Below are 11,170 nucleotides of genomic sequence, written 5' to 3'. Positions count from 1 at the left end.
ATGTATTACAGCTATAATGCTTCCCAATGGGGGGGTGTTGGGGTGATTTGCGGTGTGGGAGGGGGAATGACCTTACATGGTCTCTCCCATCGTGGCCATGGCGTAATGGACTTTGTGGTGGGCCAAGGGGATTGGGGCCAATTTACAGTGGGGGGGGGAGGTTGGGATCAATTTGCCGTGCAGTGGGGGGAGGCAGGAGGTGGGGGCAAGCTGGCCGCAGGACTTCGCTATCAGGCCACCCGTTTGAGATGGTGGCCCGATAGCGGGATTCCTTGGGAATCCCTCTTATTCCATGCCATCGTGGAACATTGAATTGCGTCCCACTGTATGGCCACAAGAGGATTGTAAAACTGGTACAATTCAGATCCGGGGGGGAAAACTTACATATAGTTGGATTCCCCGTTGCCCGGCACTGATATTGTAATATTGTGGGCGGCATGGTAGCACAGTGGTTAGCTCCAGGTTCCCAGGTTCGATTCCCGGCTTGGGCCACTGTGCGGAGTCTACACATTCTCCCTATGTCTGCGTGGGTTTCCTCCGGGTGCTCCGGTTTCCTCCCACAGTCCAAAGATGTGCAGGTTAGGTGGATTGGCCATGCTAAATTGCCCTTAGTATCCAAAAAAAGATTAGATGGGTTCACTGGGTTATGGGGATAGGGTGGAGGTGTTGGCTTAGGTAGGGTGATCTTTCCATGGACCGGTGCAGACTTGATGGAACGAATGGCCTATTTCTGCACTGTAAATTCTGTCTATGTAATCGGCAATCAGGTGGAGAATGGGCTCCAACGCCCAAATTGGGGTCAGCCATGTTCCGCCCCCTCTGAAATGGCACCACCACATGACGCAGGGCGCACCATAGCAACGGCTTTCTTTGCCATGGACTACCCCTTCTCACCCCACTCTCAATTATGTTGTGAGCCCTTCCCAACAGTTATTCGCCCTCCTGCGATGCTCCCCCCCTCCCCCGATGGCCTGAGTTCCTGACCGCGCGGGACACGGGTGGTCTCAGTGGTCAGCGGCCCGGCATGGTGGCTGCGGACTGTGTCCAGCGCCACCACGCTCGGCTGGGATCTGTGCCGCAGGCCGGGGAGGAGGGGGCTTTCACGAGGGCTGGGGGAACTGGTGGGAGGTGGCTAAGGGGTGGCCAGGGTGTGGCCTGTGGGGCCGTGGTTGGCAGGTCGGATCCGCGAACGGCCGGCGCCATGTTGTACGATACGATTGCTGCCGTTCGTCGGCTTGCACATGCACGGCCACGGAGCCGGCCATTCTCTGGCCGTTTTCGGCACGGGAGCCAGGAGTTTCGCCGGGCGTCAATGCTCGCCCCGCACCAGTCCTGGAATCAGTGAATGTTCAGTGCCAATTTTTGGATCGCAAAACGCCTGCGTTTGAGCCGGCACTTAGCCGCTGAAAAGGAGAATCCAGCCCATAGTCTCCCAAATGGCGAATCCCGCTTGATGTCTTTGGGGCGTAATCTGTAATGTTAGTTGGAAGCCTGAGTGTGGGAGCAGTGTGAATTGGATCTGCAGGGAGGGTGATAGTGGGCAGAGGGGTTAGGACCATGCGGGTAAAACCTTTAATTTTCCTTTAATGTTTTAGTGGAGGAGGAATATTTCTCCAGGCCGCAGAAGAAAGCTTTCTTTGCCATGGACTACCCCTTCTCACCCCACTCTCAATTATGTTGTGAGCCCTTCCCAACAGTTATTTGACTGCCGATGGTGCTGACTCCAGGTGAGGCGTCATGCTGCTGAATCACCGCTCCCACCTGCCGTTCCGTGAATTAATCTGTTGGATTTAATAGGTCAGTGAGAAAAGTAATGGAACAAATTTGCATCTTCCCCTCTGGTTCTTTTGCGAATTCTGCTTAATCTGTGTTCTTTGATTACTAACCCTCCCTTCCTATCTATCCTATTGAAACCCTTCATAATTCTCACTCGCCTATTCTAGGACTCAGCTGATATGTACCTTGAAGCTGGTCCTTTGATCAAAAGGAACATGAGAAGCGTGCCTGAAAATATTAATTGAAACATATTACATTTCTTCAAAAGGGCCGTTAAGTGGCAAAACAAATATTGTTCTGAATATATCAGATTTCCCAATGTTTCAGCTAAGTCAACCAGAGCAGATAGAAATTGAGGCAAAAGCTGAACAACAGCTTCAGCAAAGTTTTATAGATTCCAGCTCATTGAGTACCTGTTTAACTGCTCAGAAAGTGACTCAGCAACATGGTTCCAAATGTGTTTTTATTGAGCACCCAGCAAAGTATACATTTACGTATAAATTTTTACATAGTGTAAGGGTGCTTCCTGTTGATTCCCTTATTTCTCTTTACTTAATTTTGCCGTTATCATTTTTGCTCTATGAATGTTTAATGGACATGTACTTTTAAGTCAAGCAGCAGAGAAAATGAGGAATTCAGGAAGTTTCACCATAGTATTTGGTGCTAGTGTTCGAACAAGAGAACTCAGACTTTGTGGCACCTGAGAGATGGGGTGGGAGTCAGTTCGATTGGTTGGCTGGTGGCCAATAAATTGGCCAAAAGACCACATTCTGCCTGGTAACAGGTGATGATTGGGTCCGACTTGAGTGGAATGATTTTCAGAAACCCCAGAACAGCAGTTGACTCCTGGATGCTGAAGAAGAAGGAGCTGTGAGTGCCGGCTCTCAATATCTCTGTCTCTCTAAATGTGGTGAGATGCTGTCCTCCTGGACCCACAGAGAACCTGAATCAATGTACAGTGAAAACCATTACAGACTGCAAACAGAGACCTCAATTGGAAAGTTTACTTTGAAAGAAGGTTTGCTTCAAGGCATCCATCTTAAACAAAGACTCTTTTACCTTCTGCTTGTTATTTTTCACCCCTCTCTTCACCTCTGTGTTTGTTTGTCTTGTGTGTGCCTGTGCAGAAGGTGAGGGCAAGATAAAGTGGGGGGATTAGGAATTGGATGACAGTTAACCAATTGTATTTGTTGCATATTTATTTATATTAATTGTGTTTGAAGTTTAGAAACCTGGTGACTGTAATTATTGGGCAGCCAAGGGCCAAAGACTTTGGGCGCGATTCTGCGCTCTCCACGCCGGGTGGGAGAATTGCGGGAGGGCTGGGCGAATCACGCCACGCCGCCCTGGCACCCCCTGCGATTCTCCCACCACCCGCCGCTCAGAATCGCCGCTCGCCCATTTTCCCGGCGACCGGCGATTCTCCGGCCCGGATGGGCCGAGCGGCCTGACGACCCTGACGGGTTCACGCCGGCGGCAACCACATCTGGTCGCTGCCGGCGTGAACAGCGCGCGACAGGTAAGTGTGGGGCCTGTGGGGGGGGGGGCGGAGAGAGGATCGAGCACCACAGGCGTGCTCATGAGGGGACTGGCCCGCGATCGGTGCCCACCGATCGTCGGGCCGGTGTCTCTAAGAGACGCACTCTTTTCCCTCCGCCGCCCCGTCTTGCAGGGCAGCGGAGGGGAAGAGGCAACTGCGCATGTGCGGGTTGGAGCCGGCCAACCTGCGCATGCGCAGCTGACATCACTTGGTCGCCGCTGGCCGCGTCATTCTCGGCTTGCCGCTTTGACGCAAGCGTCAAGGCCCGGTGGCCGAGTTTCTCGCAACGCCGCTCCTAGCCCCCGGGGGGGGGGGGGGGGGGGTGGAATAGGGGGCGAGGAGCGGCCTCCGATGCCGGAGTGAAACACTCCGGGTTTCACTCCGGCGTCGGCACTCAGTCTCCCTTTGGGAGAATCGAGCCCTTTGGGTATTTTTCTAAGAGTTATTTGTCAATTTAATTGTCTCGCGACTCTGGGTCAAGGGAGGCTGGAATTGACCTTACCCTAGTCCAGCGTGTTGTAACAATAGAAATAGAAGAACATCACAAATCCCTTAACAATTCCCACCTCATAGCAATAACACAGCGTCCAAATTCTGTATTCAGGCCAGTATGTTGGACCAGGCATAAACTGGATAATGAATGCACCTTTGAGGTGTTCTCAGAAGCGGCCGCTCACCACGATGGTAATAACTTTGAACTCAGAGGCCATTTCCGTAAGAGAATGCATTCTGTGCAATTTGAGAGATTACTGGAGTGCTAATTCCAACCGCACAAAGTTACAGTTGAAGCATGCAGAATATTTTTCACAAAAATCTATCAGTGAAAGCCAACGCACCAACCACATATAGAGACACAGGCCACAAGCAGATATTGATATCTGTAAGGTAATAGTGGCACTTGTGAATGCTCCCATCAGTCAGGGATATAACTGTGACATGAATAGTTTGGGTAATTGACACGTACATGCATGTCCTTGATATATTCATAGGATGGAGTCCTCTCATACGAGTACAGATGTATAAATGCCTAACAAGTACACAGATAACAATACAAGTGCAGTAGGGGGTCAATTTTGGCATTGTGCAGTGGATACAATGGATGATAAAGAATGTGCAGGCGGCTCCACGTCTCTTCTGATTTTTAACTACCATTGACATCAAAATCACCCACGACATCTGGGAAGTCAGCATGAATAAAGAAAAAATTCTACGGTTTTTCTTGCTGCTTTAGAAGTTTTGAGAAGAGATATCAGGATAAATTGCAGTTGCTTGGGCAGAGTCAATTGGAATCACATTCCCAGACAGAAAATCAATGTCACGAAAGCAGGGTTGGCCCGAGAGCATATGGGTGATCTGCACAGATTATCATCCAAGTTGGGAAGTTGAGCATTTAACCCATTCACTTCAGCGAAGCAGTGACTGCAAGACAACTTAGGTCAGTTGAGACAAACTGATGCACCCAGAAGATCCAGAACGGGCCTGAACTACGGGTGTAGTATTTGGACAGAGTGCAACAGTCTGGCGGGCCCGAGGAACATGCATACAAATCATTAGCCAGAATTAGTCAATTGATCCCTCAAGCCAGCTCCCCCATTCAATGAGATTAAAAAAAAGCTCATGGCTTATTTAATTGTGGCCTCAACTCCACATTCCACCGATCCCTGATAACCTTGATGCCCCTTGTTAGCCAAAGTTCCAGCTACACCTGCCTTAAAAATATGCAATGATCCTGCCTTCACCACGCTCTGGGGAAGAGAGTGCCAAAGACTCACAACCCTCTGACAGAAACATCTCTTCTCATCTACATGGGCTGTGTTTTGCAGCCGAGCTAAACTTGTGGTGGGTGGGGTGTAAAATACGGCAAACCATTCGAAGGCCCATTGACGTTGGCATGACCAGAAGATGCAGCCGATATTAGGGGCCCTAAAATTCTGCCCCTTGACTGCAGCTGGCCCGGGCAATTCAAGGCCACAAGGTGGCACAGTGGTTAGCACTGCTGCCTCATAGTGCCAGGGAGGAGGTTCGTTTCCGACCTTAGGTGACTGTCTGTGTGGAGTTTGCACATTCTTCCCGTGTGTGCAGCGGTTTCCACCCGGTGCACCGGTTTCCTCCCACAGCCCAAAGGTGTGCAGGTTAGGTGAATTGGCCATGCAAAATTGCCACCAGATGGGATTACAGGGATAGTGTGGCGGATTGGGCCTAGGTAGGGTTCTCTTTCAGAAGGTCCGTGCAGGCTCGATGGGCCGAATGGCCTCTTTCCGTACTGTAGGGATGCTATGATTCTATGATTCTAATCCATCATGTTGACCTTGTAGAATTCCTTTTTAAATCTAAATCTCTGAGTTTATCTAAAGATATATGAATCAGCAAAACTTATCCAATATCTGGAAATCCTTAACAATGCTCTGTTAGTTCAGCACTGCTGCCTCACGGCGCCGAGGTCCTAGGTTCGATTACGGTTCTGGGTCATTGTTCGTGTGGAGTTTGCACATTCTCTCCGTGTTTGCATGGGTTTCGCACCCACAACCCAAAAGATGTGCAGTCTAGGCGGATTGGCCATGCTAAATTGCCCCTCAAGTGGAAAAAATGAATTGGGTACTCTAAATTTATGAAAAGAAAAAAAAACCAATGCTCTGTTCCAGCATCCTGCTTCATTTCCACCATAGATAGCTGCCATCCATTTTGTGATCACCATAAAATTGACAATTAAGAGCCATTTACTATTCTGGCTCATCATTTATTTTACGCAGAAGAACGGTTAACCTTTTTTGAAACATTGTGGGTGAACTTGTGGGCCTCATATTTAAAAGGGTGAGCAGGTAGAGTCCATATCAGTCCCAAAGTAGATCAGCACCCAATGAGTCCAAGGAGGGAAGGTCCAACTGATCAGAGTAACTGGGCTTCATTTGGATCTGTTTCCTCAAAATCCCTGAATTTAGTCACTGCTGGCCAGTCGGACTGAAACCAGAATTCAGTCAAAAATAGCCTGGGGCCTATGGGGTGAGGGGGGTGGATGATCCCAAAAAAATGCTTGTGCAGAAAAACCCAAAGATTTATTTCTCCTATGACAGAACAGAACCTGACACTCTATAGTTTTTATAAAAGATATCCCCATGGCGAGTCCACGGAGACAATGGGCTGGATTCTCACCCCGGCATCAAAATGGTAGAGTTTTACGTCAGAAAACCTGGCATCAAAGTGACACGTATTCCCAACCCCGCAGAGGCCTAGCAGGAAACCGGAGTAGATCTCGCAGCTTTTGCTGCCAATACGGGCCCCCGCACTTCTGGGTCAGAGGGAGCACGTGCGCACAGCGGTGGCCTCCAGCGACCGCGCCATGCTCCATGGCAGACTCGGACCGCGGAGCTAGTCCCACAAAAGAGACCCCCCGAGCGGCCGCGCGCCCGACCCTCAACCCCCCCACACACATTCCCCGGCCACCTGTATGGCCCCCCCCTGCCCTCCGATCGGCCCACGCCTGACCAGGGCGGCCATGGACTGAGTCCGCAGCCGCCACGCGAGTATCCTGACCGGCTGGAGCACATTAGTTCCACGCCGTCGGGACTTTGGCCGGTCGGGGGGTGGAGAATGCCTGAGCGGGCCTCTGGCAATGGCCCCAAGTAGTCCCAGGCAGTGCGGCGTACTTGCTGAGTACGCCGCTTTATGGGGCCCACAGAATCGGGGAACTGGCGCCCCCACGCCGGCCACGATTTTGCACGAGGGTGCGGAGAATCCAGCCCAATGACTACCGAAACATCGGACCCTCACCCAATTGGCACCCTTTTCAACCTTTCCAGGCTGAGACATTGTCAGCCTGGATAACAAAACCAATTTCTAGACACTGGATGAACATTCTTTTGGTCAAGATACTATGGAGAGGTAAGGTCACATGACTTAAAACTATGGCTTATTATTATTATTTATTGCTGAACAGGTTATTATTACCTTCCTGAGTTGCAAGCCAGTCTGCTGCTTTGACAAGTGACTATCAGGCCACACAGAATGACCAGGCGAGACAAATGACCCCATCTACCCTGCCTCTGCTAAAACTTCTGTACCATCACCTACAAACTGATTCATTTAATCTTATTGATGCACGATCAATTGCACAAAGACGAGAGTTGAATAAAACTGAAGCTTTATTACCTTAAAATGTGTGGCCTCCTACAGCAGCTGGCGAAATGGCTGCTGTACAGGGAGCACACATATTTATACTCCGCCTATTGGGCGGAGCCAGCAGGCAGGGACTACCCCCGTACCTGTCGTGCAGGGTCTTACCACACATCTCCTAATATACACAACAGTGGTGATTACCACACTTATGAAGTCCACACCACCGTAAAAACAAATCTTATACCATTTGTTTTCAACCCACCGACTTCTGTGAAGGAACACCTCATTGGACTTCATTCTGGACCCTGGCACTCATGTAGATATATTTTCTCTGTCGTGTCTGTAATGTTAAACCTTCTTTGCACTATCCCTCTGTATGTGTGTGTGTGGAGGGGAATGTTGTGAACCCTTTTTTTCAAGGTTTGTGAATGTGCGTAATAAATCATTGAGTCCATCCTACCTTGGGTTTGCTGTGGAGTCATCAGCAGGAATTAGATCACACATAAACCGAGGAGTTGAGAAATGCGCCAGTGCCTATTGGAAAGAAAACAAATCACAGCCACTTTCTGTTTCCAGATTGGAGAAGAGGAAAAATCAGTGCTGTTTAAACCACCACCACCCCCACACTTCTGTCGGAACACCCTGAATAATTAAAAGTATTCCTTTGTCCTCCTCTGACCATTCTGCTGTATTCTGCCAATTTTGTTTGACAGATTTGACACTGGAGCAGGCCTCATTAAAACCTTCATAAAACTCCCATCAGAGCATTAGATATCTTACTGAACCTGGGTCAACTTCAGTGACAATGGAAGTATGTTATTGCTGAGCTGGAACAATGCGATCTCAAGTCAGTACCTGACTTGACCTGTTCTCTGCATAGATCTTAATAATAATTAATAATCTTTATTAGTGTCACAAGTTGGCCTACATTAACACTGCAATGAAGTTACTGTGAAAATCCCCTAGTTGCCACACTATGGTGCCTGTCCGGGTATACTTGAGGGAGAATTTAGAATACTGTGAGCAATTTTGGGCCCCACACCTCAGGAAGGACATACTGGCACTGGAGCGGGTCCAGCGGAGATTCACACGGATGATCCCAGGAATGGTAGGCCTAACATACGATGAACGTCTGAGGATCGTGGGATTATATTCATTGGAGTTTAGGAGGTTGAGGGGAGATCTAATAGAAACTTACAAGATAATGAATGGCTTGGATAGGATGGAAGTAGGGAAGTTGTTTCCATTAGCAGGGGAGACTAGGACGCGGGGGCACAGCCTTAGAATAAAAGGGAGTCACTTTAGAACAGAGATGGGGAGAAATTTCTTCAGCCAGAGAGTGGTAGGTCTGTGGAATTCATTGCCACAGAGGGCGGTGGAGGCCGGGACTTTAAGACAGAAATTGATAAATTCTTGATTTCTCGAGGAATTAAGAGCTATGGGGAGAGAGCGGGTAAATGGAGTTGAAATCAACCATGATTGAATGGTGGAGTGGACTCGATGGGCCGAATGGCCTTACTTCCGCTCCTATGTCTTATGGTCTTAATTCAGAATGTCCAATTCACCTAACAAGCGCGTCTTTCGGGATTTGTGGGAGGAAACCGGAGCACCCGGAGGAAACCCACGCAGACACGGGGAGAACATGCAGACTCCACACAGACCAAGCTGGGAATCGAACCCGGGTCTGGGGCGAAATTCTCCGGCCCCCGCCGTGGCAGAGATTCTCCGCCACCCGGGGAGTGGCGGTGGCGGGAATCACGGCACTCCGATCGACGAGGCCCCTGCGGCGATTCTCCAGCCCGCGGTGGGCCGAAGTCCCGCCGCTGGGAGGCCTCTCCCGCCACCGAGGTTTGAACCACCTCTGGTGGCGGCGGGATCGGCGGCGCGAGCGGGCCCCCGGGGTCCTGGGGGGGGGGGGGGGGGGGGGGGGTGATCGGACCCCGGGGGGTGCCCCCACGGTGGCCAGGCCCGCGATCGGGGCCCTCCGCTCAGACTCCAGGCCAGTGCCCTGGGTGCACTCTTTCTCTTCCGCGGCCGCCACGGCCTCCGCCATGGCGGAGGCGGAAGAGAAACCCACATCGCGCATGCGCCGACCGGCGAAAGCCTTTCGGACAGCCCCGCTGCCGGGGGCGCCGGTTTTGTGCGCCAGTCTTCTGGTGCCAACCGCTTCAGCGCGGGGCTAGCCCCCAAAGGGGCGGAGAATACCCCACCTTTGGGGAGGCCTGACCCCGGAGTGGTTGGCGCCACTCCCCTACGCCGGGACCCCCCGTCACACCGGGTAGGGGAGAACCCCGCCCCTGATATGAGACGTAAAACATTAAACACTGGGCGGGATTCTCCGGTCCTGTCCGTTGCAGGACGCATTGCGAGCAAGAACATAAAGTTTGGCATTCCAGCCAAAACTCCATTCACTTTCAGTAATATCAGAAAATCCCAGCCGCCAACGTGGATGAAGAATGTTGGTCACTATTTGGATTGTTTGAGATATCTGGGACAGTGACAGTCTGCAGGAAATATATCACTTTTGTCAACCAGGTCCGTGATGATGTATGCCTGCATGCATTATAATGTAAAGGTGCTCAGCAGAGGAAGAATTACCATGGGACTGGAGAGTGGCACCGCCCACTGTGTGATGTATGTAGTCACATGGCCAGAAAACAGCCCAGAACAAAACACTGTAAGCAGCTAGCTCGCACGGTGAGCACCACCATACTTGGAACCATGCATAGTTAAAGCTTGCCAATAAAAGTGTTTATGTTTAAACACACTAACCTCAAGTTCTCATCAATGAGACACCTGCACTGCAACATGAAGAACCTATATTAAGTACCAAATATGACTGCGAATTAGGCAACTATTCATCACTCTACTAATTTCTATATAGTCCTCCTCTCCTGGCCATGTACCTCCAGATTTGATACAGCGGAAACCAATGCAGGTGTCACTCAGTAATGCGCCCTTCAGTAAAAAAATCCAGATAAATGCTGAACTTAAAAGAAAATACATTTATAGTAGAAGTGTGGGAAATGTATTTGAGTCACATTTATAGTCTGTTAAATTATGCTGACACCCCCTTCTGTCTGTTTATCTGATTTTCTTCCAAGGACTTCATGTACTGAGTTAATGTCAAAATTGTTCTAGATATTAATATATCATTCTCTATTGTACACGGCAGAAATTTATTAGATTTTCTTTCTTTCAGAGCCTATTTCATTTTAATATCGGAAATGAAAGCATGACCTAACCCACAGTATAATAGTAAATAAGCTGAAGGCTCAGGCACTTTTAGAGATCAGTAAATCAACTGAGGGACAGCATTTAATAGTTTAATTCTCCGTAAGTGTTGTGATAGTTTTACACCGTTTACTGGACATTGAGACATTTAATTGTCCCATAGATAGTGCATATTCACCATGTGTCCCTCGTGAGCTGTTTTCCCATATAATGCTAGGAGGCCAATTTAATGTCCCCACACCCACCTCGTGATAATGATGTGTGGGCAGGGTTAGGGTACAATATGCTAGTTTGGAACCTCAAGGGTCCTGGGTAGGTGGTCATGGCGGATAATGGGGTGGGTGGACAATCTATGATGAATGTGACTCGAGCGTGATAGAGGGACGCTCAATAGTATTTGAGGGAGGTTGCATGGACATGACTTTATTTCTCCTGGTCAATGCTGTAGTCTCCATGCACGTGGATACATAAACAAATGGAGAACTCATGTGTGGGCCTCCAAGATGG

At 49.7% G+C, this 11,170-nt stretch overlaps 1 long non-coding RNA gene across 1 annotated transcript; it reads right to left on the bottom strand.

The window, feature by feature from the left end:
• Window positions 1-2,328: 2,328 nt before the first annotated feature.
• Window positions 2,329-8,036, bottom strand: LOC119963769. Its single transcript, XR_005460163.1, has 3 exons — window positions 7,890-8,036; window positions 2,836-2,895; window positions 2,329-2,719 (listed from the first exon to the last, which is right to left on the bottom strand). It is a non-coding gene; the product is annotated as an uncharacterized LOC119963769 (long non-coding RNA).
• Window positions 8,037-11,170: the final 3,134 nt, after the last annotated feature.

This window comes from Scyliorhinus canicula, chromosome 3, assembly GCF_902713615.1.
Source record: "Scyliorhinus canicula chromosome 3, sScyCan1.1, whole genome shotgun sequence".
NCBI classification, from domain to species: Eukaryota; Metazoa; Chordata; class Chondrichthyes; order Carcharhiniformes; family Scyliorhinidae; genus Scyliorhinus; species Scyliorhinus canicula.
Note: the sequence above shows the minus strand (reverse complement) of the source record. Positions and strands in the feature narration are given on the sequence as shown.